The sequence below is a fragment of the Coregonus clupeaformis genome, chromosome 15 (genome assembly GCF_020615455.1).
Source record: "Coregonus clupeaformis isolate EN_2021a chromosome 15, ASM2061545v1, whole genome shotgun sequence".
Taxonomy (NCBI): domain Eukaryota; kingdom Metazoa; phylum Chordata; class Actinopteri; order Salmoniformes; family Salmonidae; genus Coregonus; species Coregonus clupeaformis.
The window spans coordinates 53731707-53744840 of NC_059206.1; positions in this window are offsets into that span (position 1 = coordinate 53731707).

The following is a 13134-nucleotide window of genomic DNA, read 5'->3' on the forward strand; positions in this document are numbered from 1 at the left end:
GTCTTCAGCCATCTGATGGCAACACTGCCATCCTGACAGTTGGGGACCGGTTTTCCAAAGCCACCCACTTCATTCCTTTCCCCAAGCCATCCCCACCAAAGAGACGGCCCAGCTCATGGTGCAGCATGTCTTCCGGATCCATGGACTCCCAGTGGACATGGTCCCGACCAGGGTCCTCAGTTCTCGTCCCAGTTCTGGAAGGCGTTCTGCACACTCATTGGGTCGTCGGCCAGCCTGTTCTCTGGTTTCCACCCTCAGTCCAACGGCCAGTAGGAGCAAGCCAACTAAGACCCGGAGACGACTCTGTGCTGCCTGGTCTCCGCCAACCCCACCACCTGGAGCCAGCAACTAGTGTGGGTTATCAGCCCCCACTCTTCCCGGAGCAAGAGGAAGAGGTCGGCATACCCTCGGCCCAGATGTTTGTCATACCTGGAGGAGAGCCCGGTCGGCTCTTCTCAAGACCACCTCCAGGTATCGACGACAAGCAGACCGCTACCGGACCCCGGCTCCCCGGTATCGTCTCAGGCAGAAGGTACAGTGAGGGAAAAAAGTATTTGATCCCCTGCTGATTTTGTACGTTTGCCCACTGACAAAGAAATGATCAGTCTATAATTTTTATGGTAGGTTTATTTGAACAGTGAGAGACAGAATAACAACAACAAAAATCCAGAAAAACGCATGTAAAAAAAGTTATAAATTGATTTGCATTTTAATGAGGGAAATAAGTATTTGACCCCCTCTCAATTAGAAAGATTTCTGGCTCCCAGGTGTCTTTTATACAGGTAACGAGCTGAGATTAGGAGCACACTCTTAAAGGGAGTGCTCCTAATCTCAGCTTGTTACCTGTATAAAAGACACCTGTCCACAGAAGCAATCAGTCAATCAGATTCCAAACTCTCCACCATGGCCAAGACCAAAGAGCTCTCCAAGGATGTCAGGGACAAGATTGTAGACCTACACAAGGCTGGAATAGGCTACAAGACCATCGCAAAGCAGCTTGGTGAGAAGATGACAACAGTTGGTGCGATTATTCGCAAATGGAAGAAACACAAAAGTACTGTCAATCTCCTTCGGCCTGGGGCTCCATGCAAGAGCTCACCTCGTGGAGTTGCAATGATCATGAGAACGGTGAGGAATCAGCCCAGAACTACACGGGAGGATCTTGTCAATGATCTCAAGGCAGCTGGGACCATAGTCACCAAGAAAACAATTGGTAACACACTACGCCGTGAAGGACTGAAATCCTGCAGCGCCCGCAAGGTCCCCCTGCTCAAGAAAGCACATATACAGGCCCGTCTGAAGTTTGCCAATGAACATCTGAATGATTCAGAGGAGAACTGGGTGAAAGTGTTGTGGTCAGATGAGACCAAAATGGAGCTCTTTGGCATCAACTCAACTCGCAGTGTTTGGAGGAGGAGGAATGCTGCCTATGACCCCAAGAACACCATCCCCACTGTCAAACATGGAGGTGGAAACATTATGCTTTGGGGGTGTTTTTCTGCTAAGGGGACAGGACAACTTCACCGCATCAAAGGGACGATGGACGGGGCCACGTACCGTCAAATCTCCTTCCCTCAGCCAGGGCATTGAAAATGGGTCGTGGATGGGTATTCCAGCATGACAATGACCCAAAACACACGGCCAAGGCAACAAAGGAGTGGCTCAAGAAGAAGCACATTAAGGTCCTGGAGTGGCCTAGCCAGTCTCCTGACTTTAATCCCATAGAAAATATGTGAAGGGAGCTGAAGGTTCGAGTTGCCAAACGTCAGCCTCGAAACCTTAATGACTTGGAGAAGATCTGCAAAGAGGAGTGGAACAAAATCCCTCCTGAGATGTGTGCAAACCTGGGACCAACTACAAGAAACGTCTGACCTCTGTGATTGCCAACAAGGGTTTTGCCACCAAGTACTAAGTCATGTTTTGCAGAGGGGTCAAATACTTATTTCCCTCATTAAAATGCAAATCAATTTATAAAATTTTTGACATGCGTTTTTCTGGATTTTGTTGTTGTTATTCTGTCTCTCACTGTTCAAATAAACCTACCATTAAAATTATAGACTGATAATTTCTTTGTCAGTGGGCAAACGTACAAAATCAGCAGGGGATCAAATACTTTTTTCCCTCACTGTATGTCTGTCCACCCAAGATCTGCCCCTCCGAGTGGAGTCCCGGAAACTTTACCCCCGGTTTATCGGCCCTTTCCCCATCTCCAAGATCATTAGCCCCTCTGCTGTTCATCTTCTGTTGCCCTGTACCCTCCATATACATCCCACTTTTCATGTGTCTAGGATCAAACCCATGTCTCACAGCCCTTTGTCTCCTGTTTCCAGGCCCATCCCTCTCCCCCATCTCATCGACGGCCAACCGGCGTACACGGTGAGGCGTCTCCTGAAGGTTCGACCTTGGGGCAGGGGATTCCAGTACCTGGTTGACTGGGAGGGTTATGGCCAGGAGAAGAGGTGCTGGGTCCCCGCTAGGGACATCCTGGCCTCATCGCTAAGTTTCAACGCCGGCACCCCGGTCAACCAGGTATGCGCCCCTAGAGGGGGGAGAAGGGGGGGGTACTGTCACACCCTGATCTGTTTCACCTGTCTTTGTGATTGTCTCCACCACCCTCCAGGTGTTGCCCATCTTACCCATTATCCCCAGTGTATTTATACCTGGGTTTTCTGTTTGTCTGTTGCCAGTTCGTTTTGTTTCGTCAAGCCTCCCAGCGGTTTCCCCCTTGCTCCTGTCTTTCTCAATTTTCTGTTTTCTAGTTTTCCCGGTTTTGACCATTCTGACCCTGAGCCTGCCTGCCGTACTGTACCTTTTGGTCTCTGATCTGGATTTCTGACCTCTGCCTGCCTTTGACCTGTAGTTTGCCTGCCCCTTGTTTTTGTAATAAACTTTTGTTACTTCGACACTGTCTACATCTGAGTCTTCTCTCTCCTGAAACATGATAACCCAGTTCGTAAGAGCATGGCACCAGCAACACCAGAAAGATGGGCTCGATTCCCACTGGGGTCACTTTGGATAACTCACTGTTGTCACTTTGGATAAAAGCGGCTGCTACGTAAATGGCATATATTACGGTATTACAGTACTCATTTGGCCAATGCAATTTTAGTAAAGCAGTGTGAATCCCACCCCAGCAACTTCATTTTGAATATATGTTTACTGTATAGGGGATGCATTTGTTACATACAGTACAGTATATCTCTGATCTTGTCAATATCAGATTTTTTAAAACTTACTGTGAATGAAAATGAAAATACTAATCATCATAATAGTACATTACAGTAAATATCATAATTTATGTTTCTACTTTACAGACATACATTTTCATTATGTAGTTCTCAAAATCTGTAGTAAACAAACCAGTTTAAAATATATAGGTTTACCAAACTGTTTAGTGTTATTACAGTTTTTCTCCATTGGTTTGGCTCATTTCTTGAAACAGAAATTACATTCTCAAAACTACATGGACAAACCTCCAAACCACTTGGCAATTGTTCACAACAGAATTGAATTTCTCATTCATTTCATCAAATTGCAAATGTCTAAGTACATGTCTCAATGTCTCAGTACATCTTTGCAAATGATTAAGTACAGGTAGCCTACATTTAGCACAATTTCCAAGTGAATAGATCTTGTTGATCTAAACTGATTGTTGATTCTCAGTCTAATGGTTGTTCGCTCCAAAACGTGTCAGCGTCATTTCATTGTATAAGTCATCACATGCACAATAGTCTGTTCAATTGTCAAAATTAGTCAAGAACATAATACCATGAATACCATATATGAATCCCTTGGAACATTTGATAAATTTATTACAGCAATTGACAGTCAGGTGAAACTAGAACTTGACTAACGAAGGAGGAGTTTCACACATCTCAGATGACCAATCAAACAGTATGTTTAGTTACCTGACAGGTGCTGTCCATGACTGTGAATGCTGCCAAACATGTATGTAAAGAGCTTGACCATGCAGGACCAGTACAATTTCTGAACATGGAGGCACCTGGCCAAGTAAATGAACAAGGGCAACTGCCTGCTCGAGGAAGAGGAAGAAGAAGAAGAGGAGGAGGAGGAGTAAGGGTGCGTGGTGGTGGAATAGGGGGAAGAGGCCGAGGAGCACGAAGACACCATGCTGTCCCGGATGAAATTCGGGCCACAATTATAGACCATGTCATCAACCATGGCCTCACAATGGCGGAGGCAGGTCGCCGAGTGCAGCCTAATGTGCCTCGCTCAACAGTCTCCTCCATCATCCAAACCTTTCGCAGGGAAAACAGGTATGTAGTCAGTCAATGATGGAATTATATGTTGTATAGGACAGGACACTGTGCATAGAGCAAGAAATATATTTATTTACATATTTACCTATTCATTTAGTGTGTGTGTGTGATAGGCCTACAGTAATATCTTACCTCAATGGGATGTTATGATACTAAAAATGACAAGAAAAACATTGGAGAAAATAAACTATGGAATAGTTTATTTTCTACAGTATTGATGATACAGTTTACAGTAGTATTCCAGTCACTGTGCAGTGATGCATTAGAATTGTGGTAAAGTTACTGTAAGTAAAACAACAATACAATTACATAGGTAACTCATTCTGTAAGGAATACATAAGGTATACATTACGAATGGAGTGTTGTCCTTTGACTTCTATATCTAGGATTGGACGACAACCTTGCACAGGTGGCAGAGGAAAACTTCTCAATGAACAACAAGAACAAGAGATCTGTAACATGGTGATGGCAAATAATGCCATCACATTGAGACAGATCCGCGCTGCAATCCTACAAGACAATGCCATATTCCAAAATGTCAACTCTATAAGCATCTCCACAATAGACCGGATATTGAAGAAGCATCAGATGACAATGAAGCAAATTTACAGGGTACCATTTGAGAGGAACTCTGATAGAGTGAAAGAGCTGCGGTACCAGTATGTACATGTAAGTCAGTTACTGGTTGTCCATCATTATAACATTTTTACAATTAAGCAGTGGTTCCCAAACTTTTTTGGCTTCAGTACCCACTTTACCTGATTTGTGTATCCAGGTAATCCAGGTATGGAAGTATTTGATTTATCTGACTTCAACATTTCGCCTAAAAACTGCAGCTTACTGTATGATGCAATTATCATTATAATCCTTATTTTGAAGAATATAACATACAATAAGAAAAGGGGTCAAAGAGCTGCAATTAGTGCCTCCCATGTAAATCTATCTAATACTGTGGGATTTACTGTAACATTTCAGTAAGTCTAGTCATTGATTATTTCCCCCCTCCCCTTTCTGTCAAATACCCCCTGTAGTACCTCTGCATAGGGGTACATGTACCCCAGGTTTGGAACCACTGGAGTAGTGGCCAGTAGTATATTGAACTTGTGGAGAACATAGAACATTCCTATGTAATTGTCTGTAACTGTAGTGTATGACTCTTCTGTATGACTGATTTGATGTTTCTTTTTTTACGCTATTGTAGAGAATCATGGCATTGGAAGGAAACGAGACCCATCACATCCTCGTGTTTGTGGATGAAGCTGGCTTCAACCTGGCCAAGGGCCGAAGACGTGGCCGAATATTATTGGCCACCGGGCCATGGTGGATGTCCCAGGCCAGCGAGGGGCAATATAACTATGTGTGCTGCCATATCGGAGAATGGTGTGGCCACTCACATCCCCAGTCTTGGCCCATACAATACACAGAAGCTCCTCATCTTCTTGGACCGCCTTCATGTTGATTTGATCCCTGAAAATGAGAGCGGTCTCGTAGGGCCTCACCTACCACAATATGTCATTGTATGGGACAATGTGAATTTCCACCGTGGCCCGCTCATCAGGGCCTGGTTCACTACTCATCCAAGGATGGTCATGGTGTTCCTACCACCTTACTCTCCTTTCCTCAATCCTATTGAGGAGTATTTCTCCGCTTGGAGGTGGAGAGTGTATGAGCATCGGGCTCAAGATCAGAGGTCCCTGCTCCATGCAATGGACGCTGCGTGTGAGGATATTACAGGAGATCAGTGTAGGGGATGGTTGCGACATGCACGCCGTTTCTTCCTCGTTGCATCGCAAGGGAGAATATACGCTGTGATGTGGACGAGAATCTGTGGCCAGACAGACAGCAGCGTGTGGATGGCCAGGAGGGTGAGGACAGCGACCAGTGAAGAACTGTTAGTTGTGAAACTCCAGCTTTATTTACAGCACTGTAGGCTGCATATAATTTTCATTGTTTTTTGTTTGTGTGTTTATATTACAGTATATTATGCTGTATACATTTTCTTTTACTCTGATGTATGGAAGTTACTTTATGTGTGTGAATGATAATGGTTACAATTTCCTTGGCAGTATGAGTGCAATGTGTGATGTCAAACCTTGGAGGCTACTCTTACCCTAAAATCCTATTTATTTTTTTCAGTTTTATACACAATTGTATTCTGTTAGCTAGACAAAAAACAGTACAGTAACCATTGTCAATGAAGGACTGGGCTAAGACTGAAAGGTGGACATGAGGGATATTTCAATGGTCCTCTGCCATAGTGACAAAACATCTAAACATTTTGACTTGCAGTGCTTACACAATGCCAAAGGGACGAAGCATTTTGGGGGCACTGACTGTTTAAATGAGAAGGAAATTTAGTTTTGACACATGCGTGAACTGTTTTGGGAGAGGTATGAGCTTTTGCAGGTGAACCATGGTGTTGTGCCGAACCATCCACGTTATTTTGGCTAAAGCACCAAGAGTGTTGAGAACGTCCGGTCTGTTTCAAGAAATGAGCCAAAGCAATTGAGAAGGATCTTTGCCATTTTCGTGGCACTGACTCCTTATATGGGAAAGGAATTTAGTTTTGAAGCATGAGTGAACAGTTTTAGGAGAGATATGAGCTTTTGCAAGTGAGCTATAGTGTTGTGCTGAACTGTAAGACTGTTTTGCCAAATGATCTTAGAGTTTTGAGAATGTAATTTCTGTTTCAAGAAATGAGCCAAACCAATGGAGAAAAACTGTAATTAAGAGCAGTAAGATTAAGTAATATTAAAATGTATTTAACAAATGAGAAGAGAATCATATTAAAAGTAATGTGAGCATCGCATTGTGAAATGCAATTACTTTATGTGAACATGTATTGCACTGTGAAACATGTATTTCTAGATGAAACACTGATTAAGTTAGGTAAAAAGTGAATGTATGATTTTGTGTGTTGTACTTAGTCAATTGAAAATGTGCTTAGAGTTTTGACACAACTGCCTTTTTGATGATCTGTTTTGAGTTTTGTACTGAGAGTGGTGAAAATGTAGTACATACTTGTGAACATTGCACCAAAGTGATTGGAAAAAACTGTAAGCTTTGTTATTACATCCATGTTGATTATAATTGTCCAGGTAGGCACGCGACTTGAAGCTGCTGTTTCATTTACTCCATTGCGTCCCAAATGACACCATATTCCCTACATAGTGCAGTACATTTGCCATAAGTAGTGCACTATATAGGGAATAGGGTGCTATTTGGGACGCACCCATGCGCTGCACCAAGCTGTGTGCATCTGGTGGCTAGACCGCCTACGATCCTGTTCAGTTGCAGTTTTATCCTTTTCATAATAGCATGAAATCTTACATCTTGAGTGATAAATAATCGTTGTTTAAGCTAGTCTTTTATTAGTCTTTAGATAGATCTATGTCTGTTAACACCTTGATGAACCACTCCATAACACTTCCTTTGCGGTTTATATACAAAAAGCATTCATAACTGCATATATAAAAGCATTCATAACAACATACATAAAGCATTAATAACACATTCATGAAGGTGCAGTAACATTTAGTAGACCATAGATAGAGAGATCTATGTTTGGTAACCTCTCAGTGAACCACTATACTATAACAGCAGAATCAGTCATATCCAGTTCAGTGATCCGGTCTGTGCCAGAGCTCTCGAGGAATGTCTCAGAGTCAGACTAGGGTTTGGGTGGGCATCAGTATTAACTATGAGATTTGAGACAGATTACAGCTGGGGCGTTTCTAAGACAGAGAGAGAGAGAGAGCGAGAGAGCTGGGGATTTAGTTGGGTGACTGAGGCACATTAGTGGAGTTTGAACCTGGGTCTCCTGCTTGCCCCAAAGACTGTGTTAGCCTGCTGAGCTAAAGCCAAGGCTTAGGTGGCTAACGCAATTTCTCAGGTCTGAGGTGGGCATAGTTGATCGATTCACCAGGTTACCTGAGGGTGTAAGTCCATTGAGAGACATCATAGGGGACTGACACACTGAAGCAGCTTAGCTCTGCTCAGAATGTGCTTCTAACACATTAGTGGGGTGAGGGCTTTGGCCGTTGAAAGACATGGCTGTGCGGTTATACGGCAGTGTTCCCCAACCCTTTCCTCAAGTACCCTAGCCAGTTCCAGAACAGCAGTGAGTGACTGACCTGGACCATCCATTCCCTACATATCTCCGGTAGCCATTATACCTGTGGTCTAGACCCTACACATATAGCCTCCACAGAGACACAATCACACCACATTTCACCAACATCAGATAGGATGTTGAAAATCTGTGGTGGTGAATGTAGCAGTATTTTCATTGCAGTGGGAGAGGGTATAAGCCTAATATGTGTCACAGATTCTCCAGAAAGGAGGAGAGGAGAGGAGAGGAGAGGAGAGGAGAGGAGAGGAGAGGAGAGGAGAGGAGAGGAGAGGAGAGGTGATGACAAGAACAGAACAGAAGATAAGAGAAGAGAAGAGAAGAGAAGAAAGAAAAGAGAACAGAACAGAAGAAAATAAAAGAGTGCAAATGTAGGCCAGTGGGTATATCCCCCTGTCTTCTCATTATCATTTAAATTGATATTTCTGCCTCATCAATTAACATGGAAGTGGCACTCAGCTCCGAGAGAAATATAGACTTCATGGATGGCAATTACAAGACAGAGTTGCCATTATGGGAAAATCATGGCAGGCTGGAGCGCTATAAATGACTGTATTTAGGTAGTTTTCTCTCACACACAGACACACACACACACACACACACACACATATACACACACACACACACACACACACACACACACACACACACACACACACACACACACACACACACTGTTTTTAGGTAGTTCTCTAATGAGTTAAGCTTTGTAATTATATCCGTTGATTTTAATTGTCCAGGCAGGCACATGATGTGAAGCTTTAGTCTTTAGATAGAGCTATGTCTGTTAACCCATTGATGAACCACTGTAGTCCATAACACTTCCTTTGCGGTTTATGTACATAAAGCATTCATAACAGCATATACACTGACTGTACAACACATTATGAACACCTGCTCTGAATCTAGCCCTAGGTTTAAAAAAAAAAAAAAAGCTATTTGAATTGGATGTTGGGGGTTGGATAGATCCAGGAGAAAGAGTGGGTGTGGGGAGTTGTCTTGCCTGCCTATAGAGCATCAGAGCGTGTAGGCATAAGGTTGCAGCACCACCAAGCTCCTAGTATTGGATGGATCCAGGGGTTGAAGAGATGTTGGGGGCTGGAGAGATCCAGGAATAGAGGGGGTGTTGGGGGTTGGATAGATCCAGAGAGTGTTATGTCTTATTGGGGGTTGTGTTGCCTGCCTGTGAAAGATCAGAGGGTGTATAGGTAGAGGGTTGCAGCACCACCAGACTTTAAATAAATGGCCTTGGAGCATCAGTTCTCTGATGACATAATGCCCTCATCATCCCTCTACAATAGAACTACATACAAGGCACATACAAATACAAGACATACAAAGACATACAAGGTAAACCAAAACCTACTACAGTACAACACACATACGCAAGGCAAATCTAAATACATGCTGTAACATACACTGGGTGTAAGCCTTGAGACAATTGAGACAATTGAGACAACTAAATATTAGGAAGGTGTTTTTAATGTTTTGTACACTCAGTGTATAAAAACATTAAGAAGCAGTAACATTTAGTAGACCATAGATAGATAGATCTATGTCTGGTAACCTCTCAGTGAACCACTATACTATAACAGCAGAATCAGTCATATCCAGTTCAGTGATCTGGTCTGTGCCAGAGCTCTCGAGGAATGGCTCAGAGTCAGACTAGTGTTTGGGTGGGCATCGGTATTAACTATGAGATTTGAGACAGATTATAGTGGACTAACTGCGTGACACACTGGGCATTCTAAGAGAGAGAGAGAGAGAGAGAGAAAGAGAGAGATAAAAAACTGGGGATTTAGTTGGGTAAGTGAGGTGCATTAGTGGAGTTTGAACATGGGTCTCCTGCTTTCCCCAAAGACTGTGTTAGCCTGCTGAGCTAAAGACAAGGCATTAGCTTAGGGAGCTAACACAATTTCTCAGGTCTGAGGCAAGGCTACTTATCATCACGTGGGCGTGGTTGACCGATTCACCGGGTTACCTGAATGTGTCCATTGAGAGACATCATAGGGGACTGACGCACTGAAGCAGCTCTGCTCAGAATGTGCTTTCTAACATATTAGTATGGTGAGGGCTTTGGCTGTTGAGAGACATGGCTGTGAGGCTATAGGGCAGTGTTCCCCAACCCTTTCCTCAAGTACCCTATCCAATTCCACCTATTTGATCTGTTCCAGTACTAGCACATTTGATTCAACTGGTCAGCTATGGTCAAACCCTTGATCAGCTGAATCAGGTGCTAGTACTGGAATAGATCAAATAGTGTAAGTCATGTGGCTGGGGGTTATTGAGGAGAGGTTTGGGAAACTGCAGTGAAATCTAGGAATGTTCTAGATTCTACTTGACTTAAGATTCTAGATTCTATTTCTCAAGTCTCACACCTCAAACCTCCACTATCACATCATCCATCCCATAGGAGACAGTGTGAGTGGGTGGCGTTGAGCATCTGCTATGTTATTGTAAGAAGTGAAGAAAATCAAACCAGATTCATGCGCTTCTATTGCCATTTGTGTATTTGTAAAAGGCATGGCTGCGTCCCGAATGGCACCCTATTCCCCACCATCCCCTACTCGCCCTGGTTAATAGTAGTGCACTACATACGCACCAGGGTACCATTTGGGACGCAACCAATTTCTGTTTTGTCCTTTTGAAGGTGAGTGTGTAAAAACAAAGTTAATACACCATGAATTACTTGTCTGTATTAAGCAAAGCAGAATGACTTGTCTGTATTAAGCAAAGCATAATTACTTGTCTGTATTAAGCAAAGCAGAATGACTTGTCTGTATTAAGCAAAGCAGAATTACTTGTCTGTATTAAGCAAAGCAGCAATATAAACTGGAGGAGATCAAAATGCAGCATTGAGACCTATTTTATCTCTCTCTCCTTCTATCCCTCCGCCTCTCTCTCTCTCTCTCTCTCTCTCTCTCTCTCTATGCTTCTCTCGCTCTTCCTTTCTCTCCTTCTATCCCTCCGCCTCTCTCTCTCTCTCCTTCTATCCCTCTGTCTCTCTCTCTCTCTCTCTCTCTCTCTCTCTCTCTCTCCCTCTCTCTCTCACCCTCTCTCTCTCCCTGTGACTGGGAGCCTAGGTCTGTGGAGGAAGAGGTTTCTGTGGAGGTTTGTATCAGTGTTTGACACTGTTGGCTGTGTGTGTGTGTGTGTGTGTGTGTGTGTGTGTGTGTGTGTGTGTGTGTGTGTGTGTGTGTGTGTGTGTGTGTGTGTGTGTGTGTGTGTGTGTGTGTGTGTGCGTCTGTCTGTCTGTGTGTGTGTTGGCTGTGTGTGTGTGGCTGTCACCAGTCAGCAGTACAGGGGATGGAACACAGATCAACATTTGTGTTTCATTAGCCACTTCCTTCCGCTCTGCCTGCCTGCCTGCCACCCAACACAACACACATGCTGATAACTAACTCTCAATGGCTGCCCACGTCCGTGTACACACACAAACACACCAAGATACTGTCACACACATACATACATGCACGCACACACACATACTTACTTAAATACACAAGACACAGTGGTTGGCGTACTTTGCCCTGCAGATACCATTAGTGGTGAGAGATGGAGAGAGACAGGGCCCATGGCAGAGAGGGAGGGAGGGAGGAAGAGAGGAAGAGAGGGTAATTGTTGCTAAATCACAACCTCAGACTGAAGACTGGCAGATGGGTGACAGGGAGGGGGGAGGAGGGTACTGCCTGCTGTGTGACTGACTGTCTGTCTGCCTGCCTTTGTCTGTGTGTCTGTCTGACTTCTAAGTTTCTATGCTGTATTTTTTAAATGTATTTTCGACTATAACAATAGTACATACATTCCACCTTCAAGCCCTAAAGGAGAACAGAGATCCAGTATTATATTAGCTGGTTAACTGTGAGAGAACACACTCTCAGGTCAGTGAAAAAACATGACAGCAGATACAGAGGTGACAATACAAGCAGGTGCACCACATGTTTTCCCATTGATTATACATGTTACAGGTGGACAGTACAGAAAGTATAGGGTAAGTCTGATGACAGGTCCTCTAGAGTGCAGGCTATAGGAAGGACTGTATTGTGACTCTCTCTTTCTCTCTCTCTCTCTCTCTCTCTCTCTCTCTCTCTCTCTCTCTCTCTCTCTCTCTCTCTCTCTCTCTCTCTCTCTCTCTCTCTCTCTCTCTCTCTCTCTCTCTCTCTCTCCCTGCCTCCACTACACCGCTATCTCCCTCCACTCTCTCGCTCTCTCCTTCCCTCCACCTCTGTCCCTCTCTCCCCCTCCATCTCTCTCTCTCTCCCTCCCTTTTACACCAACATAAGGAATTAGAAATGTGCACTGTCAAGCTTTTTTTTCGCCTTAGATTTAAAGCATGACATGAATCACAGTAGGTGCAGTGTTACAGAAAAACGGTCAAATGTAAAGGCCAATAATCTTGTCCTCAACCCTGACACTCTTATAACTACAAGGTGGGAGTGTAGCTAGCTACTGTCCCAGTCCCAAACCACCAAAAAAGGGAACTTGGTCAGAGGAGTAATAATTAGGACAGACATTGTGCTTTCTTCCACTAATACTTCCAGAAGTCTCCCTGGGGCAGACAAGATAAATTATAAGCAGGAGAGAGACAGACGTGTCCCTATACAGGTAGTCGACCGACCTCATTCCTAAAGTAGCACAGAGCAGACCAGTCTGGCTCAGAGGGGAAGGAGCTCTTTTATGTCACACAGACTCCCAACGAATGTTGATGGTAGACCAGAGGTATTC